The following is a 20672-nucleotide window of genomic DNA, read 5'->3' on the forward strand; positions in this document are numbered from 1 at the left end:
GAGAGAGGGCATCCCTGTCTTGTGCCAGTTTTCAAAGGGAATTTTTCCAGTTTTTGCCCATTCAGTATGATATTAGCTGTGGGTTTGTCATAAATAGCTCTTATTATTTTGAGGTACGTTCCATCAATACCGAATTTATTGAGCGTTTTTAGCATGAAGGGCTGTTGAATTTTGTCAAAAGCCTTTTCTGCATCTATTGAGACAATCATGTGGTTCTTGTCTTTGGTTCTGTTTATATGCTGGATTACGTTTATTGATTTGCGAATGTTGAACCAGCCTTGCATCCCAGGGATGAAGCCCACTTGATCATGGTGGATAAGCTTTTTGATGTGCTGCTGAATCCGGTTTGCCAGTATTTTATTGAGGATTTTTGCATCAATGTTCATCAGGGATATTGGTCTAAAATTCTCTTTTTTTGTTGTGTCTCTGCCAGGCTTTGGTATCAGGATGATGTTGGCCTCATAAAATGAGTTAGGGAGGATTCCCTCTTTTTCTATTGATTGGAATAGTTTCAGAAGGAATGGTACCAGCTCCTCCTTGTACCTCTGGTAGAATTCAGCTGTGAATCCATCTGGTCCTGGACTTTTTTTGGTGGGTAGGCTATTAATTGTTGCCTCAATTTCAGAGCCTGCTATTGGTCTATTCAGGGATTCAACTTCTTCCTGGTTTAGCCTTGGGAGAGTGTAAGTGTCCAGGAAATTATCCATTTCTTCTAGATTTTCTAGTTGATTTGCGTAGAGGCGTTTATAGTATTCTCTGATGGTAGTTTGTATTTCTGTGGGGTCAGTGGTGATATCCCCTTTATCATTTTTTATTGCATCTATTTGATTCCTCTCTCTTTTTTTCTTTATTAGCCTTGCTAGCGGTCTGTCAATTTTGTTGATCTTTTCAAAAAACCAACTCCTGGATTCATTGATTTTTTGGAGGGTTTTTTGTGTCTCTATCTCCTTCAGTTCTGCTCTGATCTTAGTTATTTCTTGCCTTCTGCTAGCTTTTGAATGTGATTGCTCTTGCCTCTCTAGTTCTTTTAATTGTGATGTTAGAGTGTCAATTTTAGATCTTTCCTGCTTTCTCTTGTGGGCATTTAGTGCTATAAATTTCCCTCTACACACTGCTTTAAATGTGTCCCAGAGATTCTGGTATGTTGTATCTTTGTTCTCATTGGTTTCAAAGAACATCTTTATTTCCGCTTTCATTTCGTTATGTACCCAGTAGTCATTCAGGAGCAGGTTGTTCAGTTTCCATGTAGTTGAGCGGTTTTGATTGAGTTTCTTAGTCCTGAGTTCTAGTTTGATTGCACTGTGGTCTGAGAGACAGTTTGTTATAATTTCTGTTCTTTTACATTTGCTGAGGAGTGCTTTACTTCCAATTATGTGGTCAATTTTGGAATAAGTGCGATGTGGTGCTGAGAAGAATGTATATTCTGTTGATTTGGGGTGGAGAGTTCTATAGATGTCTATTAGGTCCGCTTGGTGCAGAGATGAGTTCAATTCCTGGATATCCTTGTTAACTTTCTGTCTCGTTGATCTGTCTAATGTTGACAGCGGAGTGTTGAAGTCCCCCATTATTATTGTATGGGAGTCTAAGTCTCTTTGTAAGTCTCTAAGGACTTGCTTTATGAATCTGGGTGCTCCTGTATTGGGTGCATATATATTTAGGAGAGTTAGCTCTTCCTGTTGAATTGATCCCTTTACCATTATGTAATGGCCTTCTTTGTCTCTTTTGATCTTTGATGGTTTAAAGTCTGTTTTATCAGAGACTAGGATTGCAACCCCTGCTTTTTTTTGTTCTCCATTTGCTTGGTAGATCTTCCTCCATCCCTTTATTTTGAGCCTATGTACGTCTCTGCATGTGAGATGGGTCTCCTGAATACAGCAGACTGATGGGTCTTGACTCTTTATCCAGTTTGCCAGTCTGTGTCTTTTAATTGGAGCATTTAGTCCATTAACATTTAAGGTTAATATTGTTATGTGTGAACTTGATCCTGCCATTATGATATTAACTGGTTATTTTGCTCGTTAGTTGATGCAGTTTCTTCCTAGCCTCGATGGTCTTTACATTTTGCCAAGTTTTTGCGATGGCTGGTACCGGTTGTTCCTTTCCATGTTTAGGGCTTCCTTCAGGGTCTCTTGTAAGGCAGGCCTGGTGGTGACAAAATCTCTAAGCATTTGCTTATCTGTAAAGGATTTTATTTCTCCTTCACTTATGAAACTTAGTTTGGCTGGATATGAAATTCTGGGTTGAAAATTCTTTTCTTTAAGAACGTTGAATATTGGCCCCCACTCTCTTCTGGCTTGTAGAGTTTCTGCCGAGAGATCTGCTGTTAGTCTGATGGGCTTCCCTTTGTGGGTGACCCGACCTTTCTCTCTGGCTGCCCTTAAGATTTTTTCCTTCATTTCAACTTTGGTGAATCTGGCAATTATGTGTCTTGGAGTTGCTCTTCTGGAGGAGTATCTTTGTGGCGTTCTCTGTATTTCCTGAATTTGAATGTTGGCCTGCCCTACTAGGTTGGGGAAGTTCTCCTGGATGATATCCTGAAGAGTGTTTTCCAACTTGGTTCCATTTTCCCCCTCACTTTCAGGCACCCCAATCAGACGTAGATTTGGTCTTTTTACGTAATCCCATACTTCTTGCAGGCTTTGCTCATTTCTTTTTCTTCTTTTTTCTTTTGGTTTCTCTTCTCGCTTCATTTCATTCATTTGATCTTCAATCGCTGATACTCTTTCTTCCAGTTGATCGAGTCGGTTACTGAAGCTTGTGCATTTGTCACGTATTTCTCGTGTCATGGTTTTCATCTCTGTCATTTCGTTTATGATCTTCTCTGCATTAATGAGTCTAGCTGTCAATTCTTCCACTCTTTTTTCAAGATTTTTAGTTTCTTTGCGCTGGGTACGTAATTCCTCCTTTAGCTCTGATAAGTTTGATGGACTGAAGCCTTCTTCTCTCCTCTCGTCCAAGTCATTCTCTGACCAGCTTTGATCCGTTGCTGGTGATGGGCTGCGCTCCTTTGCAGGGGGAGATGCGCTCTTATTTTTTGAATTTCCAGCTTTTCTGCCCTGCTTCTTCCCCATCTTTGGGGTTTTATCTGTCTCTGGTCTTTGATGGTGGTGACGAACTGATGGGGTTTTGGTATAGGTGTCCTTCCTGTTTGATAGTTTTCCTTCTGACAGTCAGAAGGACTCTCTGTTGGTCTGTTGGAGATTGCTTGAGGTCCACTCCAGACCCTGTTTGCCTGGGTATCAGCAGCAGAGGTTGCCGAAGATAGAATATTGCTGAACAGCGAGTGTACCTGTCTGATTCTTCCTTTGGAAGTGTCCTCTCAGGGGTGTACTCCACCCTGTGAGGTGTGGGGTGTCAGACTGCCCCTAGTGGGGGATTTCTCCCAGCTAGGCTACTCAGGGGTCAGGGACACACCTGAGCAGGCAGTCTGTCCGTTCTCAGATCTCAACCTCCGCGTTGGGAGATCCGCGGCTCTCCCCAAAGCTGTCAGACAGAGTCGTTCGCGTCTGCACCGGCTCCCGCTACTTCCCCTGTTGGTCTTCAGCTGTGCGCTGTCCCCAGAGGTGGAGACTACAGAGACAGGCAGGCTTCCTTGAGCTGCTGTGAGCTCCACCCAGTTCGAGCTTCCCAGCGGCTTTGTTTACCTACTTAAGCCTCAGCAATGGCGGGCGCCCCTCCCCCAGCCTCGCTGCTGCCTTGCGGATAGATCGCGGCAGACTGCTGTGTTAGCAGTGAGGGAGGCTTCGTGGGCGTGGGACCCTCCCGGCCAGGTGTGGGATATATTCTCCTGGAATGCCTGTATGCTTACAGCGCAGTATTGGGGTGGGAGTTACCCGATTTTCCAGGTGTTGTGTGTCTCAGTTCCCCTGGCTAGGAAAACGGATCCCCTTCCCCCTTGCGCTTCCAGGTGAGGCGATGCCTCGCCCTGCTTCAGCTCTCGCTGGTCAGGCTGCAGCAGCTGACCAGCACCGATTGTCCGGCACTCCCTAGTGAGATGACCCCAGTACCTCAGTTGAAAATGCAGAAATCACCGGTCTTCTGTGTCGCTCGCCCTGGGAGTTGGAGACTGGAGTTGTTCCTATTCGGCCATCTTGCTCCGCCCCCGTATTTTCTTTATTTGTATCTTTGGCCTACTTTTTCATTCTTCCAGTCTTTCAAAACTTCCAAGTTCTTTCTATCTTGTTAACATTTTCATAAAAGTAGCATTTTATTTTATAAGTTTTCTACACTTTTTGTTTTTTATTTTGTTGATTTATGCCTTTATATATTTTACTATTTTTATTATTTTCATTTTATGAGTTAATATAATTATTATTTTTCCAATATTGGAGTTGAATGTCTAACTATTTTGACTCATATCTCATTTGCTTTTTTATCTAAATAAAGGTTCTGACTAGGCACAGTGGCTTACACCTGTAATCCAAGCACTTTGGGGAGCCGAGGGGGCAGATCATGAGGTCAGCAGTTCGAGCGCAGCCTGGCCAACATAGTGAAACCCCATCTCTACTAAAAATACAACAAAAACCTGAGCATGGTGGTGGGCACCTGTAATCCCAACTACTCTGGAGACTGAGGCAGGAGAATCATTTGAATCCAGGACGCAGAGGTTGCAGTGAGATGAGATCACGCCATTGTATAGAAGCCTGGGTGACAGGGCGAGACTCCATCTCAAAAATAAAAATAAATAAATAAATATTCGGCTACATTTTACAAATTTTGACAGGTTGTATTACATTAGCATGTATTTCTATGTGTTTCTGAATTTTTTGATTATTTTATTTTTGACCATGCAATATTTAATTATATGCTACTTAATTTCTTCAGCATATGAAATTTGTTTAGCTATTTTTAGCTACTAGCTTTTCACTCTGTAGGATTATGTTTAAAATATGAGGGGGTCTTCAAAAAGTTTATAGAAAATTCACATTATTAAAAAAGATGTGCATAAATTTCAAAATTTTTTGCACCAAAGTAAACTCTTACTAACTTGTTATGACATACCTGAATAGGATCTGAGAAGCCTATGCCATTACTTTGAAAAGAGCCCCTAAAAAAGCAACATGAATTCTGCTAAAATTGAAGCAAGACTATAAAATTTATTATATACCTTGGGTGGAAGAATGATTAAATCACTAATGCCTTACTAAAAGTTTATAAACATAATGCCCCCAAAGAAATCAGCAATTTACAATGGATAACTTGTTTGAAGAAAAGACAAGTCTTCAGTGGCAGACCATCCACATGAAGAGAAAAAAGTTAATCTTCTTGTTCCCTAATTACAGAGAACCAGTGAGTAACAGCAGAAACAACAGCCAACACCGTAGACATTTAAATTGGTTCAGCTTATACAATTCTGACTGAACACGTGAAGTTGAGCAAAGTTTCCATTTGATTGGTTCCAAAACTATTACACACAGATCAGCTGCAGACAAGAGCAGAGCTTTCTATGGAAATTTTCAAAAAGAGGGATCAAGATCCTGAAGGATTTCTTCAAAGGGTTGTAACAGAAGACGAAACATGGCTTTATCTGTACAATCCTGAAGACAAACCACAACCAAATCAATGATTATCAACAGATGGAAGTAGCCCAGTCAAAGCAAAATTGAACTTGCCAGAGCAAAGGTAATGGAAATAGTTTTGGGGGGACATTCAGGGCATTTTGCTTCTTGACTTTCTGGAGGGCCAAAGAACAATCACATCTGCTATTAAAAGAGTGGTTTGAGAATGTTAGGCAAAGCTGTAGCAGAAAAATTTCCAGGAAAGATTTATCAGGGTCTTTCACCACCATGACAATGTTTCTGCTCATTCTTTTCATCGGCGGGGCAATTTTATGACAGTTTCAATGGGAAATCATCAGACAGCCACAATACGGTGCTGATTTTTGTCTTGTTCTAACTTTTTTTTGTTTCCTAATCTTAAAGAATCTTTTAAAGGCACCCACTTTTCTTTAGTTAATAAATATGTATTTTATAAATATGTAATAAATAAATAAACATGTAAAAAATATGTATTGACATTGTTACATTTCTAGGACCCTCAGTTCTTTAAGAATGAACTAAATGGCTGATATCATTGCTTATAAAAGTGTCTAGAACTTGATGAAACTTACATTAAGAAATACAGTTTATTTATTTTATATTTTTATTTTTTAATTTTATTTTTCATGAACTTTTTTAAGGTTTATTCACACATATTATGTGTGATATTGACACTTTGAACTTATTGAGGCTTCCTCTATAGGCTGATGGACTGCCATTTTAGTGACTGATGGCACAAATGTTAGAAAGGAATATGGATTCTCTTACTTGTGTGAGTGTATATATATATATATATATGTCTATATAGTTATAGTTCAAGTTTATTAGTTGTGTTGATATGTAGAGCATTAGTTTTGATGTTCTCATTCTAAAATATTAGGGTCAACATTCTCTATTAGATTCCTCAGATCGTCCATACTCCAAGCATATTTACCATGCATGAAACACATCTCTTTCCTAAAGCCATCCTCTCTAGCTCTGACTTTCTGTTATACTGTGTACCAATTACATTTTAGGAATATATTCAGTTTTATAGGATGTTCCCTTATTACACCCTTTGCATAGTCCATATTTTGGAATTTCTATGTTACCTGCTTTCTTGTATATCTTTTACATTTTTCTTCAAACACATCATTTTTAAGCAAGTATATAAAAATAAATATACCTACTTCTTACATATCTGACAAAATATTTTTAAAACCATATATTTTGTTGATATTTTGGTTAAGTATAAAATATTTGGTTCACGAAATGGTTCATTTAGAACATTGACAGTACTACTTGATTGACTTTTAGCACATTATATTACCTATGAGATGTTCGACTTTACAAATTCCTTATAAGTTATTGCTTGTGGTCAGCTGAACAATGGCACCACAAGATCTTCATGTTCTAGTCCCTGGTACCTATCAATGTGTTGCCTTATATGGCAAAAGGAGCTTTTCAGCTACAATTAAGTTAAAGATCTTTAACTAGAGAAATAATTCTAGGTTAATCAGGTTGTTTATTTCTTATTGAATTTTGAGTGTTTTTAAATATATTTTGGATACAACTCCTCTATCAGACATGTGATTTGCAAATCACAATCTATTTTGGAATTTCAATCTATTTTTTGTTTTTGTGTTTTTTTTTCATTCTCTTAGCAATGTATTTCAAAAAGCTATAATTCTAAATTTTGATGAAGTTCAGATACCATCTTTTTAAATGCTTTTACCTTCTAAAATATTTTTGCCTGTGTCACAAAGTTTTCTTGGGTTTTTTTCTGAGTTTTCTTCCAGAAGTTTTATAGTTGAAACTTTTATATTTAAATCTACATTATGATATATTTTGACTTTAAAAATTTTTTTTTTATTTTTTACATATAAACATCCAATTGTTTCAGCACAATTTTGTGAAAAGGAATATTCTTTATTTATTAAATTGATTGTTTTTTGTTGAAAATCAATTGATCACATATGTGTGGATCTAAATCTGTTTTATCTACTTGTCAATCTTTTTTCCCTTGTATCTTCTCTCACATATTACATTTGTCAGTCTTAATGCTAATACACTCTCTTGGTTGCTGAACTTTTGTAATAGATCTTGTAAACAGATAGTTAAGTCTAGTCAGCTTTTTTCTTCTTTTTCATTTTTTTTTTTTTTTTTTTTTTTTGGTTAAGACATTTATATTTTCATATGAATTTTAGAATCAGGTTGGAAATGTCCACCAATAGTTGCTGGAAATATAAAGTAGATTGTATTAAATCTATAAAAACAGTTCAGGATAATTGACAGTTTGATAATATTAAATCTTTCAAAAATGAATGTGATATATCTGTCCTATTTTAGGTCTTCTTAGTTTTTCTTAGCAATCTTTTATTTTTTTCAGTGTATAGTATGTTTTATAAGATATATTACTAAATATTTCACATTTCATGCTATTGTGAATATTATTTTAAATTTTATTTCTGAGTGTTTCTTGCTAATATACAGATAATCATTCGTCTTTGTATATTGCTCTTGAATCTTGCAATCTTGTTCAACTCACTTATTAGCTCTGGTAGGGTTTTCTTTAAGTAGATTCAACAGGAATTTTTATGTAGATGATTACGTAATCTGAAAATAAGGCAACTTTAATTATTGTTTTGTAATCTAGATGATTGGTATACATATATTTCTTGTGTCTTCTTCTACTAACAAGAACCTCCATTACAATGCTAAATAGAAATAACAGCAGGCATGTTTGTCTTGTTCTTCATCTTAGAGAATAAAGTGTTTGATCTTTCACCATAAAAAATGATGATGTATGTCTTCTCTCTGATACACTTTATCAAGCTGAGGAAGTTTCCTTCTGGTACTAGTTTGATGAGAACATTTACTACAAATGCATGGTAGAATTTATCAAAAGCTTCTTATGTGTCTGTTGATATTATCACCTGTTTTTTCCTTTTAGTCTGTTAATACAGTAAATCACATTGATTTATTTTTGAATCATAAAACAGTCTCAAAATCTTGTTATAAATACCAATTGCTTGTGATGTATTATCCTTCTAATTTATTGTTAGATTAGAATTGCAAATATTTTGTTTAAAATAATGTGTTTTCATAAGAGATATTATGTTGGAGGCTGAAAGAATGAGGGTCATGATCAACTCAGTATACCACTGGAGGCTATATGAGTAAGCAGCAAACTGTTTCTCATAAATGCAGAATATTGGCAAACTGACAAACTGCATATGTCACCCAGAAGGAAGGCTGAGGGCAGTCACGACCCAGGCGCAAGTGTTTCTCATGATCAGGCATAACTGAAGCCTGTCAGTAACAATATGAACCTGTGATCAGTTAAACAGCTGGCCAATTGTTACCTCCTGCTCCTTGCTCTTGTTACCCAATAAATACCCGTAGAAGCTGAGGGGCGGCCTTTACTCACTAGAAGCAGGAAGCTCTCTTTTTCTTTCCATGTTGCCTTTCCTTGAAATAGTTGCTTTTGTCTTAAGTTTTCATTTCTACGTTCGTCCCTTCCTTCAGTCCTGTAATGACGGTGTCAAGTAGTAGTAGGTAGTGGCGTCAGCCGTAATATTAGTTGTCTTACACTGTTTTCGCCTAGTTTTTGTGTCAGGGTAGTCTGGCTCTATAAAATGAGTTTGGAAATATTCTCTCCTTTTCAATTATTTGGAGGCATTTTGGAAAATGTAAAATATTTCTTCCTTAAATGTTTGATAGAATTTCCTTAAAAATCATTTATGCCTGGAATTTGCTTGGTGGGAAAGTTTTCAACTACAAATTTGTTTGTTTAATAGATATAACATATTTTCTTCAGCTAAGTGTAGCTAGTTTGTGCCTATCAAGAAATTTGTACATTTTTTCAAGTTCTTGAATATGTTAGCAGAAAGCTGGTCACAAAATTCTATTATTATAATTTTAATGTCTATACAATCTTTTATAATCTTTATTCTTCCATATCTAATAGTGGCAATTTGTATCTACTCTTTTTTCTTAATTAATCTAGCTAAGGTTTATCAGTTTCATTTATCATCTCAAAAAACAATCTATTCTATTGATTTGTTCAACTGTTCTTTTTTTCTGGCTTATTGATTTCCATTGTGACATTTATAATTTTGTTTTTATCTGCTTGTTTGAGGCTTTATTTGCTTTTTTCAGCTCTTAAGGTAGCAATTGAAGTTATTCCTTTGAGATATTTTTCTTTCCTAACATAGCTACTTATTGCTTTAAATTTCCCTGTAAGTCCCTTTACATTCTTCAAACTTGACATGTTGAGATTTTGCGTCTTATAATTTCAAAATGCATTCTATTATTCCTTTTTATTTTACTTTTGATTCTTAAGTTGTTTATAAATGTGTAGTTTTCAACTGCTTAATATATTTCCATTATCTTTCTGTTATTCATATCTAATTTTATTGTGACCTGAGAATATACTTTGTATAATTTGAATTTTTTTAAATTGATCATTATGCAAAAAACAAAAAACAGACTCTTTTAGTAAATGTTGCATGTGCTCTTGAAAAGAAGTCTGCTGTTTGGGTAAAATATTCTATAAACCTCAATTATGTCAAGTCGATTGACAATTGTTCAAATTTCCTATATCCTTACTAAATGGCATCTTGAAGTTCTTTCACTGCTCACTGCTGCTGGACTTATTTTATTTTTTTCAGTTACTTTTTAAACTACTTTCCTTTTACTTTGCATAATTTCTATTGCTATGTCTTCAAATTTACCATTTTTTCTACCTCATTTAATCTTCTGAGTAATCCCATCCATTGTATATTTTATAAGTCATTGTATTTTTTTAGGCTCAATTTATGTCTTTTTGTACTTTCCATGTCTCTACTTTGTATGCTCAATTTTTTTTCTAGTTTTTTGAACATATGGAATAGAATTATAAATTTTTAATGTTATTGTCCACAAGTTATGTTACCAGTTTAATTTTTGGCTCAGTTTTGATGAATCTATTTTTTCCTATGGATTATATTTTACTGCTTATTTGCAAACCCAGTACTTTTTTCTGATTAAATGTTAGGCATCATGACATTACCCTGTTGGGTGTGGATATTTTTATACCTTTGTAAATATAAATTTTTATGGGTGATATAATTATTTGAACAGAGTGATTCTTTTTGGTCATACTTTTTAAAGCTGTGTTGGGCAAGACCAGAGCAGGATTTCCTATGGGCTTATTATTCCCCACTTTTGTGACAAGATGCTGTTACTACTAGAGGTCTCACAAATTTGTGACATTTGATACTCTTGCAGACTCTATGGCCAGATCTGTGTGTGCCTGGATGACTTTTCCATTTTGTCTTTTCTGCGGTTCTTTGACCTCCTGTAATTTCCTTACACATATGCTGTGACCAGGACTCTGTTGAGTAATCAGAAAGAATTATCTTCAGATGTTCTGATTTCGCTCTGTTAAGCTTTCTCCTCTCTGTGCTTCAAACTCTAGCCATGTTGGCGTCTTTGGATTCTCCGGTCTGCTTTCTCAATTGAGGGGGAGAGTTAGTCACTGCCTGTGTTCCTGCTTGCACTGCAGGCTAGACATTCTTTTCCTTAGGCAGTAAACTGAAGTAATTATAGAAGTCAACTTTTTCCCTCATCCCTTAAAGAGCACAGCCTTTCATCACCTAATATCTAATATCTTGAGAACTGTGATTTCTTTTTTTTTGTTCAGTTTTGTTATTTCAGGTGGGAGTGTAAATTTGATCTCTATTACTCCATCTTGATAGGAAGTGAAGGTTCTGATTTTGATAGAAAAACATTTTAATTAGTAATGTGACAAATCCAAGTAATAATTTTTTGGGAGTCATCAAAGCTGTTATCTATGTCATGTCTCCTACAAACATAATTACAATGTAAATCAAGATGATATCTCATCACTCTTATCTGACTGAGACAAGGATGAAGATGTAATACTTAATTGGCCCTAAATTATCTTTTATCTATACTGTTCAACAATAATAACTTTATGCTGATCATGAAATATCCTTCCTTTTGACTTACTTGGTCACTTGAGAAAGGAGATTTATTCTACTATGGTCAGTTAGAAATCTTCTCATTATATCATAGACAATCAATTGAATTGTCTAAACACGTTTATTTTTTTGTTGTCAGTTTATCATATTTAAGGAACAATAAGTTTGTCTTATTTCTTCTCTTTTTCTTTCACTTCCACCTAATTGTGTATTTCCTCCATGGAATGTAGCATGGGTTTCAGGATAACTGTAAAATGATTCTCTAATTACATTTTATTCTTTGCTTTTCAGGAAATTAAAACCCTTGTGATATATTAATGGTCTTGACTGCAGATATTAGTTGACCCCTTATAGTAGGGCCTAGCATAAGGACTTGTGACTCTCAGCACTGGCGTATTTGAGGCAGGAACTAGAGGAAGCATGCTGGACTAAATCTCTGTAGGCAGAGGGCGAGACAGGCTTGTGGAAAAAACGATGAGATTATTCATATTTGATTTTTATTGCTTATGTTTTCTAGTAATAATGACATCAGACTCATCTGAGATGTGAGATATCTTCCATTTCAGCACATAATTTGCTGTCCCTTGGGCACAGGGGCATAGCAGGCACTCCTGCATGGAAGAGAGTTAAGAAGGAACATGGATGGGCTGAATACAAATGCCCTACTAGGAGCTCAGCAAAGAGAAGCAAATGGATTTTTGCAGAGTTTTCTTTGTTTTTTCTTTGTACTTACTACTATTATTTTGGGGCATGATGGTGATAATAAAGATTAAGTTCTAGAACAAGATATTTAAAGAGTTTAAAAGTGGATATCTAAATCCTCTTGGGACCCATATAGTCCTGGATAAGAAAGGGCAGCAGGAAAAAAGATAGCAAAGTCTTCAGTGATATAAATGTGCCCCTCTTTGTGTTTTGTTTTTTACTGAAAGTTAAGAAACCCAGGTTCTTTTGACTTTCCCTCATTGACTTGGTTCATTCTCTCAGTTCCTAAGCATTTGGTATCTGCTTCATACCACGGAGAAAAGCAGAGTTATTTTCACAATTACTTGAGTTGTTTTAAAAATATTCAAAATAGTTTACACGAATTTGTTTAATTTATTATAGCCACAACTATTCACTGCCTTTTCTACCACTTCAAGGGGAGAGTGTTCAGTGTAAATCAATCACCTAAATGTGTCTAACTTATATGAAAAACACCGATTATTTTATTAAATTTTAATAATTTACATTTTTATACTACAGAATTTCATTTTATTTTATTTATTTATTTATTTATTTATTTATTTATTTTTTTTTATTTTTTTTTTTTTTTGAGACGGAGTCTCGCTCTGTCGCCCAGGCTGCAGTGTAGTGGCCAGATCTCAGCTCACTGCAAGCTCCGCCTCCCGGGTTTACTCCATTCTCCTGCCTCAGCCTCCTGAGTAGCTGGGACTACAGGTGCCTGCCACCTCGCCTGGCTAGATTTTGTATTTTTTAGTAGAGAGGGGTTTCACCGTGTTAGCCAGGATGGTCTTGATCTCCTGACCTCGTGAGCCGCCTGTCTCGGCCTCCCAAAGTGCTGGGATTACAGGCTTGAGCCACCGCGCCCGGCCTAGAAATTTCATTTTAATACACTTTAGACACAAATGAAATGATATGTAAGTTAATTTTTAAAGTTTCCTACCAATAATTACTTACTTTCTTAATTATTAATCATTCCCTAAATATCTTTATATGCTATTGAAAGAGAATAATTGAAGATAATAATGAAGGAAGATTTCATAGCTTTCCTTTGAAGATATCCTGGGAATGTCCACTGGAGCTGTCTTTAATCTTTTGAAGACCTTCTAATAGCTTTACCTGATGACATGCTTCCCACTTATGATTTCTGGAACTTGTCATAGACTAAAATGGTGATACTTTTACTACTTACTGATTAATTTTATGTATATGTATATATGGGCATATAGTTCTTCCAACATACTTCCTCCCATCATAGTGATTTTGACTACTACAATTGTGCAGCCTTTATCTTCCCAGCAAGAATATAGCACTAATATATATAAGCACTATCTCATATTGCTCTGTTTTCTAAATATTATAATAATATAGACTGCTGGCAGTGTGTAAATTGGGGCATGTCGTTCTTCCTTATCACATCAATTGAAGAGGTTTATGCAGTGACCATGTTAGGAGGTGGATAAATGTATTTAATCATTAATTTAAGAAGTGTAAGATGTTTATGTGCAGCCAAAAGTAAGAATAGGGTTGGTAATTTCTTATGAAAGCATTCATGTAGAACACTTGCTAGAGGAATAGGGTCTCTGCAAGTGTATGTCAGGTCTGCTTCAAAGTGGGAAAAATGCACCCCCAAAAAGCACATGACATTGATGTAGTGGTAGAGGAAATAAAATATATGAAATCCACATATAAGCTATAAATTTGAAATAACTGCAACACTAAGGAGTGTTAAAGATAACTGTATTGTCTGCCTTCAGAATGGCTGCCATAACTGAGTCACTAATTAAGCTCATACTGGCACATCATAAGGAATATATGATGCTTTTGGCTTTGAGGATACTTCAGTTGATGTGCTAGTCAGACATTAAAGTAATTTTTTATAAAAGAAATAGAACATTGCAGATAAAGTTGAAATTTCTTTTTATTACCCTATCCCCAGAGGTAATCACTGTAATAGCATTGCTGTGTACCTTTCCAGTCTGTTTTTATACATTTAAAATATGAATATATATATAAGCACTATCTCATATTGTTCCGTGTGTTTTCTAAATAATATAATTTTCAGTATAGTATATGTGTCACTTAACAAATTTATGTTTTACTTAATATTTGGAGATCAATCCTATCCATGTTCATAAGTATGTATTTAGTATTTATTTTAAAATCTGCCATATAGAATTAAGAGCTTCTGAACCATGTATTAGAAATGCAAGAAGTGTTGCTCTAATTCTAAGAAAACCAGACTAACTTCAAAGATCAACCATTTTTCGTATTCCTTTGGAAAAAGAAAGTCAGGGAGCAAACAATGGTCTCAAAATCTAAAAAGAATTTATGTCTTCAGGGACAACAGTGATGTCAACATGTTCTCAAGCTGGGCAGATGCAATAGACACCAGTCAAGAGTTCAGCTGGAAGAGCTGACAGTTTGGAGAAGGCCAACTGTGAGTCTTCATGACAGTGTGAAGCCCCTAAGAGTCAAAGAAATTGGAGGGTCCATATCCTCTTGCCACAGATTTCACCAGAGAGAAAGTTTATAAAAATTCTTAAAAAAAAAAAAAAAAAAAAGTCTTTGTGGTGTAGAACTGAAATAAGGGACTATCAGCCATGAAAGAGGGGCAAGGAATTCTGCCTGGGTTCTTCTCCCCTACCTCTACTATGAACCAACAGCCTTAAACTGTAAGAAAACAGTTTATACATGCTGCTACCTTTAGGATGTTGTTAAGAAAATCATTGTATCTGGGAGATTAAAAGAAAACATGGGGTGGGGGAGGAAACAATTGTAAGTAGGGACAATTGTAAGAAAGGGAGGGGGACAGCAGTAAGTGGGACCAAAAACTACAGTTGAAGGAAGGGCAGGAAAACTGAGAAAGCCACACCAACAAAATCAAGGGGAAGGAGTGCTTCCCTTGAACACAAATGAGTTCCGCCCATTTTCAAGCATAAAAATCATTTTACCACAGTCTCCAATGCTTTACATAACATGTTCAACTTTCCAAAACACACACACACGTGGCATAGAAATAGCAAAAAAAAAAAAAAAAAAAAAAAAAAAAAAGATATTCAGAAAAGATAAAGCAATTATTAGAACTAAACTTGGATTAGTATCTCCCAGATACAATGATTTTTTTTAACAACATCCTAAAGGTAGCAGCATGTATATCCGTTTCTTACACTAAGATGTTGTAACTACCTGACTAAAAAGTTTATTTTAATTTTAAAAATGTTTGATTTTAAATTAAAGAGACAAGTTATTGCTCGGTTGACTGGCTGGAGTGCAGTGGCATGACCATGGCTTAGTGCAGCCTTGATCTCCTGGGTTCAAGCAATCCTCCCTCCTCAGCTTCAGCCTCTCAAGTAGCTGTTAATTACAGGTGTGCATCACCACACCTGGCTAATTTTAACATTTTTTTGTAGAGACAACATCTCACTACATTGTCCAAGATGGTCTCCAACTTGTCTTACGCAGTCTTCCCACCTCAGCCTCCAAAGAGCTAGGGTTATAGGCAAGAGCCATTGTGACAAAATATGGTTCACTGTAGCCTTGAACTCTTCAGCTCAAGCAATCCTCCTGCCTCAGCCTCCCAAAAAGCTGCAAGTACAGGCATGTGCCCCCATCCTCGGCTGTTTTTTCTTTTTTTTTTTAATTATTATTATTTTACAGGTGGGGTCACACTATGCTGCCCAGTCTAGTATCTTACTACTGACCTCAAGAGATCATTCTGCCTCAGTCTCCCAAGTTCTTGGGATTATAGCCATGAACTATCATGCCTGGCTGATGGACATTTAAAGTAATTATTACTAATGTGTTAAGGGATTTAGTGGAAATGATGTAAAACATGCAAATCAAAGAGATAATTTCAATAGAAGAGATAAGATGTATGAGGAAAAAATTGGAAGTGCTGGACTGGGAAAACTCTACCATAAAAAGTTTTCTATGGGATCATCACTGAATATAATATATCTGAGGAAATAATCAATTAACTTGAAGATAGGTCTATAGAAATTATTCAAATGGAAACATAAAGGAAAAAAGAAAAAATAATAAGAAGTAAAAAGAGCATGTAAGAGTTACAGGACATTACCAAAACTTCAATTCACATTACTAGAGTTCAAGAAGAAAACAGAATAGGTTAGAAAACATATTTGAAGACATAATAACTGATAAATTCTAAAAATCACTCACTGACACCAAATCATAGGTCTAGGTAGATCAGAGAACACCAAACAGATTGAATATTATCCCAGACTCAAAAAACAAAACAAAATAAAAAACACCAAAGCATATCTTACTCAGATAAATAAAAACTGAGGAATATATTGAAGACAATCTCAGAGAGAAAAAAAAAATCTATTTAGAGGAACAAAACAAAATTTATAGTTAACATTTTTGAAATCAAACATCAAGGAAGACAGAAGACAATAGAGTAATTTTACAGTGATCAATTTATCTTCTTTCAGTTCCAACTTGGCCCTTAATTTCCAGATCTGTAAAACATAAAACTGAGTTATTTAGATATCTTTATTTTGCTAGTTCATATGGTGCTAAGCTTTGTCAGCAGAAGGCATGAGGGAGACATTATAGAAGGCAGTAATTTGAGGGCTTCAATGCACTTTCTTGTCAGTCTCCTGCAGTACCTACACCTTCTTCAGTGTTATCTTCTGCATGTGGAAGGCTTATTTGGGATATGGCTACAGATGTGAATAGTAGCTATCAGCACCCACCCACCTGGGGCCATCAATCTCCTTAAGTAGTTTAATAGCAAAGTGGCTTAAATGAGGTATTTTGCCCCTCTTGACACCTTAGAGGCTAAATTTCTAGCGAGATCCAGATAGTGGCATTCCATCAAGCTGTACTAGGGTGTCACTACAGCAAATTTTACATTCAATGAGTCAAGGGCAGGAACAGCTCTATAAGTTAAGAATCTCAGTCTTGGGGTAAGGGTTTCTTCTTAAGTGTTCTTTCAGTCCTAAAGATAGAGGCTACCCCTTATATTTTGCTATTTCTCTATTCCTTAAAATTCTCGTAAGTCTTTCTAGCCAAGCTCTTGTTACTGTTTTACTTAATAATTCTTATATTTTTCTTCTTCATATTACTTTGTGGTTTCTGTCTGGTTATTGACTCTAAGTAATACAATTTAATATTAATAAAGGTGGGCTTTCCAAGTAACTCTCCTCCAAGAGGACCCCTTCCATTGTGTGTCAATACTATGTCAACCATTTTACTGGTAGATATTCAGGAAAGAGACAAAGGGACAGAGAGATGCAGAGATAGACAGCTCAGAAGTGCCTTATATCACTTCTTGCCACATTTTAGAGTTTCAAACAAGATATAAATAAGGCAGAATAATGTCGTGTTCCTGTGTTTCTGAAGCAGGAATGGGCTTGGGTAGCATCTAAAAATCTCTGCCAAAAATATGTGAAACTTTCTATGTTAAAAGTAAACTGTTTTCTATGTTAAAACAGTTTTCTATGATAAAAGTAAACTTTCTATGTAAAAGTACTTCCTTCCATAGCTCACAAATATCTTCTCCTTCCTCGATGTTTTCCTCAGTAAATACTATAATCATTTACTTACTGGGGAAAGCCCTTGTGGGTACCCATGATGCCTGGCTTTATTACACTTAAAATCTATCATTGAATTCTGTCACGAATCAAAGTACCCTCAGCTTACTCAAACTGTATGAATCTCTTTCCTGGACTATGCAAATGAAACTCCTAATTCCCAGCAGGACTTTCTGATGCCACTATTTCCCCTACAGTATATTCTTCTGAGATAACCCAGATGCACTTTCCAAAACCGAATAAGGTAATGTGATGATTCCATTTGGACTTCAGTAGCTACCCATCATACTTAAGACTAAAATGTAAAGTTCTTCCCATGCCTCACAATTGTCTGCATGATCTGATTTCCAGCAACATTTCTTAACCCATCTTGCCTGTGTTCACACTGCTCCAGTCACACAAAATTTCCTTTAAGTTTTTCTCTGGGTTTCTTCTCGTGTTTTCTACTCCAGGAATTTTCTGTCTAAATAATGTATCCATTGTCGAAAGCACGGTATCATAGTCCCTTACTAAGGGGACTTTGCATTGCTATCTACTTTTCCCTTTCATTCTATTAACATTTGAATTACACTTAGGTGTTCCAAAGTTCAGTGCATATATATTTACAATTAGCATGTCATCTTCATGAATTGGCTCCTTTATCATTACATATAACCTTAATTATCTTTTGTGACAATTTTTGAAATAATGTCCACTGTTACTCTCTTTTCATTGCCATTTGCATGGAATATCTTTATTTATACCTTCACTTTCAGACTATGTATTTTCTTAAAGCTAAAGTGAATCTCTTGTAGATATAATTAGATCTTGTTTCTTTAATCCATTCACTCTTTTAATCAAAAATTAAATCCACTTACATTTAAAGTAATTATTGATAGGTTAGAACTCATTACTGCCATTTTGTTAATTTTTTTCTGATGGTTTTGTAGTACATTTGTTCCATTATTTCTTGCTTGCTTGCTATCCTAATTTAGGATTTTATATTTTTGCAGTGCTATGCTTTGACTATGAGACTGATGTGCTGCCTACTCCACTGAGGCACCTTGATATGTTTGCAGTGCTATGTTTGATTTATTTATCTTTGCCTTTTGTGTATCTACTATAGGCTTGTCCTTTTTGGTTAAATGAGGCTTATATAAAATATCTTATAACAATCTATTTTAAGGTGATAACAAGTTAACTTCAACCATATACAAAAATCCTACATTTAATTTCTCCTCATCCACATTTTATGTTGTGTATACCCCAATATACATCCTTTACATATATGTGTCCATTACCAAATTTTTGTAACATACTTGTTTTCAATACTTTTGTCTTTTAACTTTTATGCCAAAGCTAAAAAGTATTTAACCACCACCATTACAGAATTATAGTATTCTGAATTACACTATATTGTTACCTTTACAGTGAATTCTACACTTTATCATGTTACATGTTATAAGTGACCTTGTTTACCAACTAGAAGAACTTCCATTAGTATTTCTCGTAAGGCAAGTCTAGTGGTCTTGAACTTTAACAGCTTTTGCTTACCTGGGAAAGCGAAAGTGCTTATCTTGCCTTCATTTTTGAAAGATATTTTTGAGAGCTATAGTTTTCTTGGTTTAGTGTTTTCTTCCTTTTCTTTCAGAACTTTGAATATATTATCCCAGTCTCTCCTCACCTACAAGGCTTCCGCTGAGAAATCTGCTGTTAGTCCTGTGGAGTTTTCCTTGTATGTGTTCACTTGCTTTTCTCTTGCTGCTTTCAAAATTATCTTTGTGTTTAACTTTTGAGAATTTGCTTATATTGTGTCTCAGAAAAGATCTGTGTATATAGACTTTATTTATAGTTATTTGAGCTTCATGGATCCAGTAATTTCCTTCTTCAGATTTGGGAATTTTCTGTCATTTTTTTTTCTTTCAGTAAGCTTTCTTCCCCTTTTTCTTTGTCTACTACTTCTGGAACTAGCATAATGTGTAAATTGGTTTGCTAGATGGTTTCACATAGACCCACTGACTTTCTTCACTCCTTTGTTATTGCTGTGCCTCAGACTGGAGAATTTCAAATGATTAATCTTTGAGCTCACTGATTTTTTCTTCAGTTTTATTGAGTCTGCTGTTAAAGCTTTCAATGGAATATTCTAGTCCAGTATTTGTGTTTTTAACAGCAAAATTTCTGTTTGACTCTTTTTTAAAATATATATTTTGTCCACTTTATGCTTTTTGATTGAGGAGTTTACTTGATCTATATCTAAGGTAATTATTGATGGGATTGACCTTAATATTGCAAGTTTACTAATTGTTTTATGTTTGTTTTATAATTCTTGTGTTTCTCTTATTCTCTTATCTGTGGCAATTTTTTGTAGTAGTATGATTTAATTGTTTTCTCTTTAATCTTTTGTGTAACTACTGTATGTCATATATTCATGTGTGTGTGTATCATTGTACGCATAGGACAATTTTATAGTTACAGTAGCCTATTTTAAGCTGATAACTTCAATTGTTTAAAGAAATTATACACTTTATTTACCTCTAAGCATGCACACATGCAAAAAACACACATTTTATATAATTAAGATCAGATTTTACTTCTTTCTATATTGATTACAATTATTCTTACTACTTGTTTCATTTAATTTATTAATTTATAACATTATTTGCATGCCATTGTTACAGTATAACAATATTTTTTGTCTTTATATTTACCTTCATAAATGAAATTTATATTTTCATATTCTTTCATGTTTTTGTGTACAATCTTTTTGCTTTATCTTGAAAAGTTACTTTTAGTTCTTATAAGGCAGATGTAGTGCAAAATCATCCCAGTTTTTGTTTGTTTTAGCCTCTTTTTCTCTCCTTTCTTCTTAAAGGACAATTTTGTTATGTAAAATATTTGCTATAATTTGG

The sequence above is a fragment of the Rhinopithecus roxellana genome, chromosome 21 (assembly GCF_007565055.1).
Source record: "Rhinopithecus roxellana isolate Shanxi Qingling chromosome 21, ASM756505v1, whole genome shotgun sequence".
NCBI lineage: Eukaryota > Metazoa > Chordata > Mammalia > Primates > Cercopithecidae > Rhinopithecus > Rhinopithecus roxellana.